Raw genomic sequence first — 15,714 nt, 5'->3', positions numbered from 1 at the left:
TGTTGTATTAGAAGCCGCACGCTTGGACCATAGGAATGCTGGTTGGAAATGAAGACCAGAGACTAATGTTGCTATGTCCCTTATGTCCTACCTGTGTGGGAGGCAGACTAACACACACACACACACACACACACACACACACACGCACACGCACACACACACACACACGCACCATGATGTCCAAGTTCCAATCCCTAAAACTATGAGGATATTAGTGTCACATGGCAAAAAGGACTTTGAAGATGTGATTAAGATTAGGGACCTTAGCGATGAGAAGATTCGCCTGGGTTATCCCGGTAGGTCCAAAGTAATCGTATGAGTCCTTGAAAGCAGAGAGGCTTTTTCTGGCTGGGTCAAAGAGCGAGGGATGGATAACAGAAGAAGTAGCAGGAAAAATCTGAAGCATGAAAGGGACTTAAGTCGTCACTGATGGCTTTAAGATGGAGGAAGGGGGTCAGGAGCCATGGCCTGCAGGCGGCCTCTAGAAGCTGGGGGCAGCAAGGACATGGATTCGCTCCCAGAACCAGCCCTGCCCTACCCTTGATTTGATTCTAGTGAGTCTCGTGTTGACCTTCTGACATACAGAACTGTAAGAATACATTTGTATTATTTTAAGCATTAAATTTGTCGGCTTTGTTATAGCAGGAATAGAACACATACAGATTTTGGTACCTGGAAGTGGGGTACTACTGTAAAAATACCAAGAAATGCAGAAGTGGCTTGGGATTGGGCAGTGGGTGGAGCCTGGGAGACTTTTGAGGAGGAAGGTAGAAAAGTCTAGATTGCCTTGAACAGAACAGACCTGCTCATAGTCATACGGATAATGAGGACTCAGAAGGAAGTTAAGAGCTTGGGAAAGAAAACATCCAGCGCCGCAGAGAACACCTACATTGTCAAGAGCAGAGGAAACCACAAACATGTCCATTGTAGCCCATTACAGCAAGAACATGAAGCCTCACAGTGGGGAAAGAGCCCTGACAACTCAGGGTGACAACTCTGCTGCCAGCAGCTCTGCTGCACAGTCCCTCTCACTTTATAGCGAGTAAGGCTGGTGTCCGTGGAATGCCACTTCATCCGAGCCACGTGACCCGGGGCAGACAGTCTCTCTGGACCGCCCTCGGGGATGACCATCGCACCATCTCACAGGCTGGCTGTTACGGGGCTTCAAGGAGGCCATGCATGGACAGCCCGAGTACACAGCAGGCGCTCAAAAAGGTGACCGATTTTTTCCGACCTCGTCTAGAGGGAAAAATGACTGGAGAGGAATAGATCCTCCTTTTCTCCCGCAGGAAAACATGTGCTGAGTCTTCCCTAGGGAAGACTTGGGGCCTTCGCATAAAAGAAGGAAGCAGAGTCACTGCGATATAAACCAAGGCAAGATTTGGGGACTCAATGGGATGACCTAAAATATAAGGGACAGATGAACTGAGGCCTGGGGAGGGTGCCCTCGGCAGCAGAGAAAGGAAAAAAGGAGGGGGAGTTGTTTCTCTGGGTGACTCTATTACTGGCAACTTGCCAGCTGCAGTTTGAGAACATTGGGCAGTTGCCACTGTCAGTGCCAAGTTGGACAGGAAGTGATGCGACTGGGTCCCACGGTCCAGAAGCCAACAGGCGGGGGTGACGGGGGCACCCTCAAAAAAAGACATCAATTCTCCAGCCTGCCTTCCTACCTCAGCCTTCCCCCTCCCCCGCCGCCACCCATCTCCACCCATGGAATTATAATACACATCAAAAATTAAAAGACCACAATTGTTCCCACACTGGCAAGGCACAGCAAAATATTACTGAAACTCATAGAATCTTCTACTTAAGGACAAGAGATTTTTTGTTTGTTTGTTTGTTTGTTTCTGATTGTAAAATTTGTTAGGTTTGGTACTTTCATAAGGTTTCCGGGAGAAGACATCATGGAGACAAAAAAAGGCATTAAAAGCATTTGAAGATCTTTTCTCTTTACATCTGTAGCCTTGACTATAAATTATAGTAGTTCATTCCACAGGATTAACAGTCAACAGTTAAATGTCAGCCAGCTGGCTACTGCATAACTAATAACTAACAGGGGTGGGGGGTGGGGGAATCACCTTAGAAATGATTAAAACCAGATGGTGAAGAATTAAATCATTCTCCTCTACTATGTTTATAAGAATATATGTCTGCCTATACAGTAGGCATTTTCTATTTAAAAGCTGTACTTTCCCCCCTTTCTTTCTTTCTTTCTTTCAAAAATATCACATCTTACATTATTTTCTGTTGGTAGTAAAACCCACAGCCTCTGCAGCAATGTGATTAAGGCACACATTTTTACGGGCAAAGCACATGTACCCACTGAACACAATAATGCTTTCAAACAAGAACAAATCTCAAGTTCTTCTACTAATCCCATTGTTTTGGATTCACAAGCTAGAAAAACCTACATTTCTGCATTACATTTTCTGAATTTCCACAAGTTGGGTAGGTCTAAAGGCCCATTCTTCATCCTCCCACTATTTATTGTTCAATGTTCTTTCCAAGCAAACCCAGATATATTGGCAGTAATCGAAGCAGATGCATTATTTGGGTGCATAAGACCACGGAACTGGATCTTATCTGTGCCCACCCCTTCCCCCTGCTCCCCACGCTGTAATCCTCTGCTAACTCCTCTGAATAAAAAAAGCAGAGTGGTAAAAGGGACTGGGTCACTTATATTCTTCTCCTTGTCTCAACCCAAATCTGTAGAATCTGGGAGTGTCAGCCAGTGAATCTCCAGATCCTTCTAAAAGGATGATGTGAGCGCCTAGTCATTTTGTTTTGCTTTTCATAAACATGGGAAAGGGAGGTATGGCTTAGAGACAGTTAGGTAATAAACTTAGCTACTGAAAACAAATTCCAGCCTACTTTTTGAAGAGGAAAACAACATACTGGCTAGGAACCATTCAAAGCTCGTATGACCTTGGCATCTGCCTCAGTCACTCTGTCAGGAACTAGGAATGCCACCCGGATTTGATTGACTAGGCTGGAAGAACCAGTCTCTGTTATCCCTGACTTCTTACCAGGCAGTGTGTGCCTTCCAGCAGGATGGTCGAGACACCTGAATGCAATCCAATAAAAAGTATTCGGCACTCAAAGAAGTCAAATAATTCAGGATTGGAAGATCTTACGAGTGAGTGTTTTGAAAGACCGGTATATATGGTATGTATAAAACTTTCCATTTTACGTGCCTCTCCCAAGGGCATGTGAGGGCTCCCGCACTAAGTACTCAGACTGTGCCAGACACTTCAAATGCATTATGCATCGTTTGTTCTGTTCCTTACCAAGAACCCAGTAACCGAGTGCCTCATGTCTGTCCTACAGAGGAGGACCCCGAGGCTTACAAAGGTTAAACACCACGCCCAAAGTCACAAATCGGCACACCTGACCTCCTAACCCAAATCCATGCTCTGACCCCGGGATTCACATCCAGGATATGCCACGATTAGCAGCAGATTTTTCAAAACAGCTATGAGTCCTCCACACTGCCCTGAGGGGTTCAACAAATTTCACTGACAAAATTTCCTTTTTTCAACCACCTTTGTTCAAAACATAGGAAAACTTCACACATCCAGCGTTAGCCTCTGACGGGCACGAAGTGACAATATCTCCCTGGTGCTGGTTGGAGAGCAATGTAAAAATTCAAAAGTGCACCTTCTTCTTCAAAAGAGTCCCCATCGAGTCACTTCACTGCAGGACACAATCCAATTCCAAAACTGTCGTGACCAGCAACTGCGGGTGCCAGATGCCCCCTTATCTTCGGCAATTTCCCAACCTCAGAACTCAGCCCGCTCCCCGAGCCCTCCTGCAGCTGTGTACACAAGGTTTATTTATACCACAACCGCCAGTTTTGTTTTCTGGCCAAGAGATAAGAAAACCACGGTTGACTGAGATGCCACTGTTGGTAAGGAAATCTCTAATCTACTCCAGAAATCTGGAAGTGCATTTTTTCACTATAAACTCAACAAGCTTTACCCACTCCCCAGATGTTCCAAGATCAGCAATTAAGACTGCATTTTAGTCCCAGGCTTAACCAGCAAACTCTGTGCTCCAGCCAAGTAGCTCTGTGAAGACTTTCAAATAAGCAAGGTTTTGCTTCTGAGTATCAACTATGTATCTAAACATAAAGCAATTAGACAAAGTGAAATGGTGGTTGCCAGGGCCTGGGGGAGGGGGAAATGAGCAGTTAGTGTTTAATGGGTAAGAGTTTCTGTTTAGGAAGATGAAAACGTTCTGGAGATCGATGGTGGTGATGGCTATACAACAGTGTAAATGTACTTAATGCCACTGAATTGTACACTTAAAAATGGTTAAAATGGAACCACCAACAAAAAACTTTCACTAACATTCAAGTAAATGCTTCTTTTTTGAAACCTCTCACAAAGGGAAATGAGGCCAGAGCACCTTTTAGAACAAATCACTGAAAGATCGCAGGCCCATTCGAGGCACGACAGGGAAGACTTTAAACACAAGTTTTAGGCCCAGAGCTCCTAAAAAAAGATGAATGCTCTCGAGTTAATTTTTAATCTGTATACACTGTACGTCTAAGTGGAGCCAAAGTCCCCTTACAGGCTTCTGAGGAGGGGACTGACCACAGGGGCTCACAGCAGCCCACCATAATTTTAGTGTCCTGTTATGGACTGAATATTTGTGCTCCCCTCCCCCCAAATTCATATGTTAAAGCCTTAACGCCCAGGGTGATGGTATCTGGAGGTGGGGCTTTCAGGAGGAAATGAGATTTAGGTGAAGTCAAGAGAGGGAGTTCCCACGATGGCATTAGTGTCCTTCCTTATAAGTAGAGAAAAACAGCGGAACTCCGTGTGAGAACACAGGAGAAGGCAGCCTTTGCAAGCCAGCAGGCTCTCACAGAACCCAACCATGTGGCGCCTTCATCTTGGCTTTCCCAGCCTCCAGACTGGGAGAAATAAATGTCTGTTGTTTAAGCCACCCAGTCTGTGGTATTGTATAGCAGTCCGAGCCAAGACAAGTCTACTCCAAATTATTAACCTGTGCTTGCACTTATATTGAATTAATGGTTTAAATTCATTACCATTGGGAGAAAAACGGTTTTCAAAATGACTCATTCATGAGCATGCATTTTAGGCACCACAGCTCAGGTGGGCATCTAGACACATTCTTTCTTGGCGTCACAATATAATATGGCAACAGTCTGGCTCACACAGAGACACACACAGAAGTGGCAACTGTGTTTTCCACTTGATGGGCTATTTCAGAGGAACGCTGAGGAGATGCCAAAGGGCTGTCATGGTTCAGAATAAAATGGTCTGTGGTTCACTGCAGCCTCTTTTCTCATTGCAGACAAATGAAGTCTTTGCACTGAAAGAGAAAACCCATGCTACTGCACTCCAGTTGACTACTGATGCTACATTTTTACCACCTCAGAATGAACTAAGAGTTGCATCTCAAAAGACGCGGAGTCGGCACAATCCAGTATCATCATCCAACTCTCAAACTTGAGTTTTGCTTTGCAATTATTGACCTATTCAATCATTATTTTCCTCCCGCAAGGCTACATATTCTGATGTGCAAGCCAACCTTGATCCCAAAGTAAATAATTAAGTACTTCTTATCCCAGTTTTGGTGTCTTGTTCCTCCCTCATTGGGGGGAGGGGGGTATAGTAAACCTTGAGTTAGAAAACGCTGACCTGTACCAACCTAGGTCAGTGTATTTTTTTTGAATTACATAAAATTTTTATTGGTTTCCTTTAAATTTTCAATAATTCATTTTAAAAATTGTATCTTTAAATTTTTTAAATTAAAGTTTGTTGGGGTGACAACTGTTAGTAAAGTTGCATGGATTTCTGGTGTACAATTCTGTAATACACCATCTATAGGTCATATTGTGTGTTCACCACCTGGAGTCTGTTCTCTTTCCATCACCATATATTTGATCCCCTTTACCCTCATCTACCACCCCCCTTCTCCCCTAAATAATTCATTTTAAAATGACACTGCAAAATTGGTGGTTAACATCAATAACAACAATAAAATACAATAAAAATTAAAATGTAATCCTCCCTAATACAAAACTACACTAGAAAAACCTTAACAATTAGAATACTGTTACAATTAAAACATGAATAATTAGGCAGATCAATAGAACAGAAAAGTCAAGAAATGGATACACAAGCATGTGTGATTTGATACATAATAAAAGTGGAGTTTCCAAAGGGGATACACGGATTAATAAATAAATGGTTGGGAAAACCAGCAGTCATCTGAAAAAAAGTAAATTGAGATCCCTACTTACCAAAATAAATTCAAGATGGATTAATAATTTAAATATAAAAACTGAAACCAAAGAAATACCAGTAGAAATTCTGGACAATTAAATAAATAAGCAGCTGATAAATTCGTCTGCAAGGAGAAATACAACATAATCCAAGTCAAAAGACGAACAATAAACTGGGAACAACTCCAATTCTTATCATAAATAGAGCTTAGATCCCTTATACATACAGTGACACAACTTGGTAGTAATAGTCTAATAACAAAGGATAGAACAGTTCACAGAAAAGCTCTTATATAATCATGAAAAGATGTTCAACTCCTATGAGAAATGCAAATTAAAACCACATGAGATACCATTTTTCACTTATCAGATTGGCAAAGATTAAGAAGTTTCATAATATCCCATGCTGGCAAGGACGTAGACTAACAGGTACTTTTGTACCTTGATGGTGAGAGTATATATATTACCACAGCTTCATGGAAGATAATCTGGGGCAATATCCATTACAAGCACAAATGCATATAGCTTTTCAGCTGGTAAGTCTATATTTAGAATTTTATCACATGTGAGCAAAATAATGTATATACAAAGCACATGCCTTATAGCATTGCTGCAAATAGAAAAATCAATAGGAAACTGATTCAACAAAATATGGAGTATTTGTGAAAAAAAATACTATGTTGCTTTGTTTAAAACTATAAACATACACGAAAAACTATACCTATACAGAGGAATCTTAAGACGTATAGTTACATGAAAAAAGCAAGATGCATAACAATATGCAAAGTCTGTTACTATTTGTGGTATTTTGAAGAGGGAGAAAAATATGTAAAAAATAAAATAAAAAGGGGGAGAATGACAATACACACACACTTTTTTAAATGTATGAACAGAGTATCTCTGGAAAGAGGAACACCAATTACCTCTGACTGTGGTATCTAGTGGCAGGAATTGGGAGGCTTTTCATTTTACCTGTTTCTGTCTTTTAAATTCGAGCCGTGTATTACCCATGTGAAGATAATTTTTAATTCAGCAAAACATGTGTAAGTAAAGCTGAAGATATTCACCAGAGCAAAGAATAAAAACACAACACCTAGAAACTAGAAGATAAAAAGGAAGACAATCAGAGGATTGCTCCAGAAGGACCAATATGTGAAAACAGGAATTCACGCAACAGAAAAAAGAAAAAGTTATCAAAGACAATTCAAGAAAATTTTCATTAACTGAAAAACATAAGTTTCTAGATTGGGAAGGCAAATCTGCGTTCAGAAAAATAAATGAAAACAGATCAATCAGAATACTTGGGATAAAAAAAAAAACATCCTAAAAGCTTTTAAAAAGAAGAGAAAATTTTAGATAGCAATCTTTTCAAAGTTCTGAGGGAAAAGGGTTTCCAACCTAGAACTGTATACTTAGCAAAACTATCTGGGAAGAAAGGGGGAGGGACATTTTAGACATGCCAAATCTCAAAAAATTTACCTCATACATAATGTTTCTCAGAAGCTGTCGGCCAATGCTCTCTACCAAGGTAAGTGAGCAAGAGAGACCACTAGGAAAGAGAATGCCATGGGATCCAGGAAAGAGAAATGAAGGACATCTCTGGGTTGATGGGGACACTTCAAAAGGCATACGTACCTTCAGAAGGAATGGATCAAACAGATAACTACCCTGAGGTTTTCAACATAAAGACAAGAGGGTTAGGCTTCAATTTGGGGGTGAACCCCTGAGAGGTACATCAAGCTAACAATTATTAACTCTGAGTGAGAACAAATTATATGAGGAAGGGAATATTCAAATTACCCGACCCAGCTGTGAATTATTTTCATAGTCACAATAATATAAACATATACTAATCAAATAAAACTATAATATTAAGAAATTTGAGGGGAAAAAAGTACTGGCATAAGTTACAAGATATATTCTCATCTTCCATAGTATGAAGACAATAAACATCCAAATTTGGATTTTGAAAAATAAAAAAATTAGAGTTATAAGCATGCTTTCTCAAAATAACCCCGGTTATTTTCACAGGTCTAAGCCAGTCAAATGTCAGCATTTTCTGATAGTTCAACAACATTAGACGAAAGATAAACAACTTATAAGTAGTTACCTCTAAGGGGAAGGAATCAGAGTGGGAGAGGTGGGGCCAAGAGCATTGCTTTCATTTACAAATGTGGCACAAATTGACTTTTTAAAGTACACAAACACAAACACATAAAACATTGTTAAAAGTTTTCATAGAGTTGATATTCACGGTTTTTCACACCTGAGACTCAATGATGGGCTAATTGCACTGCATAATAATAAAAGCCATATTTCAAATAACATCTAAGAACAGTCTATGGTTTTTAGGCCGACTGCTGCTAACCCGTGTGTTAGGAGAAACGCCTCAGACTCAATGCCCGGATGATCCCATTCCTCAAAGAGTGAAGGATTTTTCAGATTTTTCTCATGAACTTGGTCATTTTCATGATTTTCAAAGGACTAAAATTACAAAATAAAACCAGAATTCCCAGTACTTTTGTGTTTTCTAACACTTAATTCTTGTGAGAGATGGAATTAGGGATTTGTGGGGGTTTGTATGTAGAACTTAATTAAAAGCAACAGCAATAGGAAACTGAACTAATCTGTAAAAACCAATGGCTTTAGGAAATCAGATTTCAAAACAAACTAAAACGCCTGATCCTTGGGATGGCAAATCCAATTTGTTAAAAACTAGTTGTGCAGTTTCTGAGGAGTCATTCTGAAGCCCCCAAGTCCAGTTCTAATGGACGAGCAGCCGCCACAGAAGTAGGGAAATTATCAGAACCCTTTGTTGTTTGCCCTCCTAGATCCCAGAGCCCATGCCTGAAGTAGAGTACATCATTTACTAGGGACATTAATTTGTATTTGGCCAACTCAGAAATATGAAATTCTAGAGATTTTTGTAAGCATCTATGTGACAGAATTTGCTAAAAACACCTGATTTCAAAAGAGAGCTCTCCAAAAATGTCAGGCAAAATTGAAGTTCCAGGAAGATGTTTAAGATCACGGCTTTGGCTACCCTCTGCGTACCCCCAAACGAAAAGCACACACTAAGACACCAGTCCTTATGTGTCCAGACTGAACACCCTATCATTAATTTAATCCTTTTGGGTTTTCGCCAATAATCCCTTTTATTGAACAGTTGCAAGAAATTCTTCCAAGGATATTGTGTCAGAAATTAGGGTCCTTGGGTTTCAGAAACAAGAGTTTGGGATTGACAATAGTAGTTTACAAGTACATTAATATTTGTACAAGTATAGTTCAATCAAAGAAAAGCCTACAGAAAGAGAGCATATTGCTGTTTCAAAACACTGATCAAACCAGTAAATTGCAGACTACCCGAGACAACCGTGCTGACCTGGCTGAAGCTCAAAAGAAAACCAACTGTAAACTAAGGCAAACAAATCTCTTTAATAATCTACTTCTCCTTTGTAGAGTGGATTTGAACTCTTATGCACTATTCATTCTCAAAGGTTACTTGAAGGGTCTAAAGAAAATGCACAGTTATTGTAAAAAAAAATAAACAAAAGTAACTACAGAACAACTTTTCATCAAGTGAAGGATCGGGAGAGGGAACGGAGGGTCAGGGCTGTATTAGTTTACTTACAAATGGAAGCAAAGAGTCACTCTCAGAATTGAGCATAAAACAGTTTCTGGCATCCGGGTCACCAAAGCAGAAAAGGAAATATGAGTTATACAACTTCCACAACTGGGGGGAAAAATAAAAAGTCCCTATTCATCAGGAATACAAATGTTTTCCTAACAGTGACTTGAAACATACACTTCCTCACATGGGGGATTCTGAAAGGCATAGTAAGTAAATCCTCATCAGCAGTTCATTCAACAACAAGTATCTGTTACGTTAAGTGCCTCCTACCTTTCCAGGCTCTGTCCTAGGAGTTTAGCATATACCGCGGGTGCCAAACAGGTGTATACAAATGACTTGTACTCATCTTTTGTTATCAGTGTATATTGAGTATTACAGTTTTAATATAGTTTTGACCTTCCTTAAAATGTGTGTACATTTCTTTGGCACCCTCTGCATATCAGCTGACAAACAAGATAAAGATCCCAGGCCTGGGGAAGCCCATATTCTACTAGAGTAGGTGGACAATTAACGATAAACACAATAGATGAATTACATACTATAGGTTGGTGCAAAAGTAATTGCAGTTTAAAAGCTTAAAACTAAACGCAAAAACTACACTTACTTTTGCACCAACCTAATATTATGCTATGGTACAAAAGAAAGAACAGGACTGGGTAAGGGAGACCAGGAGCGGTAGAAGGCAGATTGTAATTCTAAGTAGATACCGTGTTTCCCCGAAAATAAGACCTAGCCAGACCATCAACTCTAATGCGTCTTTTGGAGCAAAAATTAATATAAGACCCGGTCTTATTTTACTATATATATTATTTATTTTAATATAACATAACATAACATAACATAACATAACATAACATAACATAACATAACATAACACCGGGTATAATATAATATAATACCGGGTCTTATATTAATGTTTGCTCCAAAACATGCATTAGAGCTGACTGTCCGGCTAGGTCTTATTTTCGGGGAAACACGGTAGTCTAGGTACTGAGTAAGGACTCAGCATGAGCAGGTTTGGAGCCGAGAAGAGCACTGCAGGCAGAGGAAGCAGACAATGCAAAGGCCCTCAGGGGACGCACACAGGCAGGTTGGAGGAAGGGCAGGGAGGCCAAAGGAGAGGGGGAGACGGGTGAGTACAGGACTAGAAGTTGGAGAGTAAACAAGGGACCAGGTCAAGGAGCCACAAAATTCATTGTAAAAACCTTTCCTCTTATGGAAACAGAGCCAACAGAGGGTTTGAGCAGAGAAGTGCCACCATCTGACCCGTTTTTAAAAGATCACTGTTGAGTGTGGACTGCAAGAGCAGAGCAGGAAACTAGTTATGACAGTGTTTGCCCTTCTGCCAGTTCAATCCCACCCTCAGTCCTGGGCCTGGAGAGCAGACCCCATGGCACCCCAGGACCCCTTCCCCATCAGCAATGGGCCCAGAAAGAGACTCCAGCCCTGAGTCTGAATACAAGGGACAGGGACCCGAGCATCCCCCTTAGCATGCACATCTGCTAGTGAGCACTAAGGGAGACAATGGGAGCACAGAAAGGAGTGGTACCTAGTGCTCTCTCCCTCTCCCCCCCCCCCCAGGTACTTCATATAAGCAGGATCCTGTTAATAATTTGAAATGCACCAAGTAAGCATAATACTAGGGGTGCCAAAAAAATGTATACACATGATTTGTATTCATCTCTTTATTGACTATTACAATTTTGAGTATTACAATTTTAATACAGTTTTTTTTTCTTTCTTAAAATGTGTATACATTTTTTTGGTACCCTCTGTACATGTATTTATATCCAAACTCATTCCAAAAAGGGCTTCAGACAACTTTCAAAGCTAGATTGAACTACATTTACATTAATTTTAAAAACAGAAAAACGTACTAAATTCAGAACAAGGGAAATACAATGGAACAGTAAATGAGGCCTCAATTAGTTAGCAAACATGACTATCATGAAGTTCAACAAGGTTGTTTAACAGTGGGTCTAAATTTGGCCGAAGCAACATGGAAATCACAATCTCTTATAAAATCCATACTGTTCAATCAATCAAATATTTTCTCAACAAATGTCCCAACATTGCTTGATACGGAGGCTTAGGGCAACTTTTCTTCAAAAAAGGGCAGCTGAGAGACACAGCAGAGGTGGAAAAGTATGAGAGTTTCTTGTGTCTGTTTCTTAAACTATTTCCCATCCCTCAATAATGTAAGCTGAGGACATAATGCATATTCATTCAGTAGAAGAAATTAGAGGAAAAAGTAAGTATGGCATTTAAGTATCCAATATTTTGATGGAACTACTGTGCAAAATCCTTTAGAATTTCATGAATGAACACTATTTCTCCAAAACAAGTTTTCATTCTTAGTTGGGGAAGTTGAAGTGCTTAGAAAGAACCCAGAGTGCAACATTCATCACCAATCGAGGGTTGGTCTACCTACTAAAAAAGTCAGTAAAGCAGAAACTTGAACATTCTCATAAAAATTACAGGACCTATCCAAGACTTCTGCTTAAACAGATACGCCCCCTTCACACAAAAGAGTGTGAAGGTGAACCTACGGAAATGGCCAAGATTCCCCCCACCACTACACCAAAAAAAGTTCTGAATCTCCTCAATATATAAATGGTGAATAACCAATCAAGGCAATGAAGGTCTATATCTCACAGTAAGAATAGCGGCAATTTGCTATCTTTCTTTATAAAGGATTCTGATTTTGTACTTTTTAAAGAAGAGAAAAATTTCCCAGTAAGGAAGCAACAGCTTCCAGTAAGCAACAGCTCAGCAATTTCACTTTTGAAAGAAAAATACCAGGGCATATTTACTAAGCCCTAATCAATTTTAGTTTTGCCAAAACCCCCCATCTCTACCCTTCCCTTGACAGCACCACCTGCCTTTTTGGCTGCCAAGACCGTATTCATTCAGGCAATTAAAAAACAAAAACCAACAATGCGTAAATGAGATAGCAGCAATATATGGAAAATCAAGAAATAGGGCCGGCTCGGTGGCTCAGACTGTTGAAGCTCCATGCTCCTAACTCTGAAGGCTGCCGGTTCGATTCCCACATGGGCCAGTGGGCTCTCAACCACAAGGTTGCCAGTTCAATTCCTCGACTCCCTCAAGGGATGGTGGGCAGCGCCCCTGCAACTAAAATTGAACATGGCACCTTGAGCTGAGCTGCTGCTCAGCTCCCGGATGGCTCAGTTGGTTGGAGTGCGTCTTCTCAACCACAAGGTTGATGGTTCAACTCCTGCAAGGGATGGTGGGCTGCGCCCCCTGCAACTAACAACAGCAACTGGACCTGGAGCTGAGCTGCGCCCTCCACAACTAAGACTGAAAGGACAACAACTTGACTTGGAAAAAAGTCCTGGCAGTACACACTGTTCCCCAATAAAGTCCTGTTACCCTTCCCCAATAAAATCTTAAAAAAAAAAAAAAAGAAAGAAAGAAAAGTCAAGGAAATAATAAGAGTATTTTCTTGATTAAAATACAGATCTAGATCTTTGAGAAACAATGAGTGGAAAGTCACCAAATTGTGGGTACAACTCTCCAGCATAACAGATTAATCAGTCCTATACGAAAATTAGACCCTGTCTTCCACATCTAGGCAGATTTCTGAAGCATAACCCTTTCAAAATAAAGATTTAATAAATTCTAAAAACTCTTTCTGCATCAGCATACAATCCATTAATCCTCTTTGAATTAAATATAGTTTTCCATTGTGGCAGATTTTGTTATTTCAATTATTTTCTGCCCTCCCCAAAACAGGATTTACCTCCCATTGTCATGTGACTTAGTATCTCCCGATGGAAGAATTAATTATACTTCCCTGCCCCATTGTTGGTAGGCTTAGCCATGTGATTTGCTTCAGCCAATTGAATGTGAGTGGACCTGACTGACATTCAAGCAGAAGCATTAAGAGCCATGAATGGATTGGTCATTTCCATTCTTACCCTTTCTTACTCCCATGAGATTATATCCCAGACTGGGTGGCTCACTCAGCTTGGATCTAGAGTAAAGAAGACCTTTGGAGCAGAGCCATAGCTGTCATGTACAGTGAACAAGAAATTAAAATCTATTGTTTTAAGCCCTTGAGCATCATTTAGTATAAGCTGAGAAATGAAACCAACACCCTTTAAAAAAATGTTTTAATATTCAATGGAAAAATACATACTTGTAGTACCCTAATGAAGGCAGATGGACATGTAGGTCGTACTCTCAGTGAATGTTCATACAAACCATCTCCATAATAAATATAACAAACTGAAAATAATATCTGTATTTTTCTAATTAAACTTTTTGGCTTATAAATATGTGCTTTAGGGGGAAGGGATGAAAATGTAAGTTACCGACCTTTAGAAGACCTTCTTGAGAACAATGGTAGGTTCAAAGAAGATAAGGCTCAACAGCTCACCCTTCCACAGGCATGCAATTAATCTCTAACTGATGGGGGGATAAAACAAGAATCAAAGTTATAAACTTAATTGACATACCAGTCTCCCAGCAAAACAGGGAACTGTAATTGCCTGGGATTTTATGGGATGTAGAAATCATTGCCAAAAAAGTCTAGATTAATTTTAGCTTTTTGGTATTAGTCCCTGCCTGGAAATCTTACTAATATAAGATCTGATGATACAAATAGTGTTTCAAATGATCGACTGAAACAGAACTTGATGAAAATTACTAGAACTCTCGATTTTTTTTTCTAGAAGCCGAAGAAAAACAATGTCCAGTAAAAGACTCTCACAGCTACTCTGATGGAAATATACATGAATTTACTGAAAAACTTAATTTCTAAAGGAAAAACATTCAAGACCACGTCTGGCAAATTTGTGATGAGCTTTTGGCAAGCTGGCAGTCCAGAGAAACTCAGAGCAACTTATCAGGACTAACCTGACAGGTTGTCATTTCCAGAGGCTGTGGTGTGTGTCTGTTTTAATTGGAAGGGAACAATGGAAAAAAAAAAAGAAAAGGTACAGGGAGAAGGTGCCTAGTGAAAGGTCAAGGGCAAAGCTAACAAATCAGATAAAGGCATAATCCAGGTCAAGGTTTACAGATCATATACATTTTAAATCTACAGTTTAACCAAGAGACTGGGAGATAGAGAATGCTATACTCTGCCTTGAAATGTCCTGAATCTGGGAGCCCATGGTTCTCTCCACCAGGATTAGCAAGCCCATAATAGATATCAGAAAGGCTTTTTGCACTGGGAAATTCAAATCAAGTTAGGAACAGTATTTCCTATAATTTGATACAAAGTTATACCCAGAAGGTGTCAATTGTCATGAATTTGGGAAATTAACGCCATCATTTCAAAATGGTACAAGGTAACAATAGTCTTGCCTCTGCAAGACTAGTTTGTAGTGGATGTTGGTAAAACCAGAGCTCAGGGAAATTTAGCAAGTTGTTTGGGGTATCATGTTTGGAAGCAGACATGAAAGCCTGATTTTGTTGGGAGGGAACAAAGAATTTCCTGGGGACTTTTCCCCCTGCTCGAAATAATGGCTGGGGAAAAAAAAATGGGAAGAAGCAGACGTTCAGCAGGAGAACATGTGGTAGGATGGCAACCACTTCCTTCCCACACGTTTCCCTTTCTAGAAAAATCCACCCATCCTTAGCCTTGGCTGCTGTTTCCTACATGACCCCAGCCTCTCTGGCCATTGCTCACTTGACCACAGAGGGAAAAAGGAAGCATACGTTAAGCCAATCAGGAGGGAGAGCGAGAGGGCTAGAGAGCGTGAACGATAAGGTATAAAAAAGGAGTTAGGCTTGGAATGGGAGGTCATGAAAAGCAAGGGCTGAGCTGCCATTTTCTACCACCTGTGAGTTGAAGCAGAGA

The 15,714-nt window shown here is 40.3% G+C and overlaps 1 protein-coding gene across 3 annotated transcripts in view; it reads right to left on the bottom strand.

Moving 5' to 3' along the window:
* The window catches only part of KANK1 (KN motif and ankyrin repeat domains 1), a 188,509-nt gene that overhangs the window by 159,319 nt on the left and 13,476 nt on the right, over window positions 1–15,714 (bottom strand). Inside the window, exon 2 of one of the 3 annotated variants that reach the window (XM_074330512.2) lies at window positions 14,229–14,318. The exons of the other annotated variants lie outside the window; for them this stretch is intronic. The gene's annotated coding sequence lies outside the window, so the exon portion shown is untranslated. The remainder of the gene's footprint in view (window positions 1–14,228; window positions 14,319–15,714) is intronic. 3 annotated transcript variants of the gene reach the window in all.

The sequence above is a fragment of the Rhinolophus sinicus genome, chromosome 16 (assembly GCF_057876585.1).
Source record: "Rhinolophus sinicus isolate RSI-liver-muscle chromosome 16, RSI-T2T, whole genome shotgun sequence".
NCBI classification, from domain to species: domain Eukaryota; kingdom Metazoa; phylum Chordata; class Mammalia; order Chiroptera; family Rhinolophidae; genus Rhinolophus; species Rhinolophus sinicus.
The sequence above is the reverse complement of the archived record's forward strand: the minus strand, read 5'-3'. Positions and strand labels throughout refer to the sequence as shown.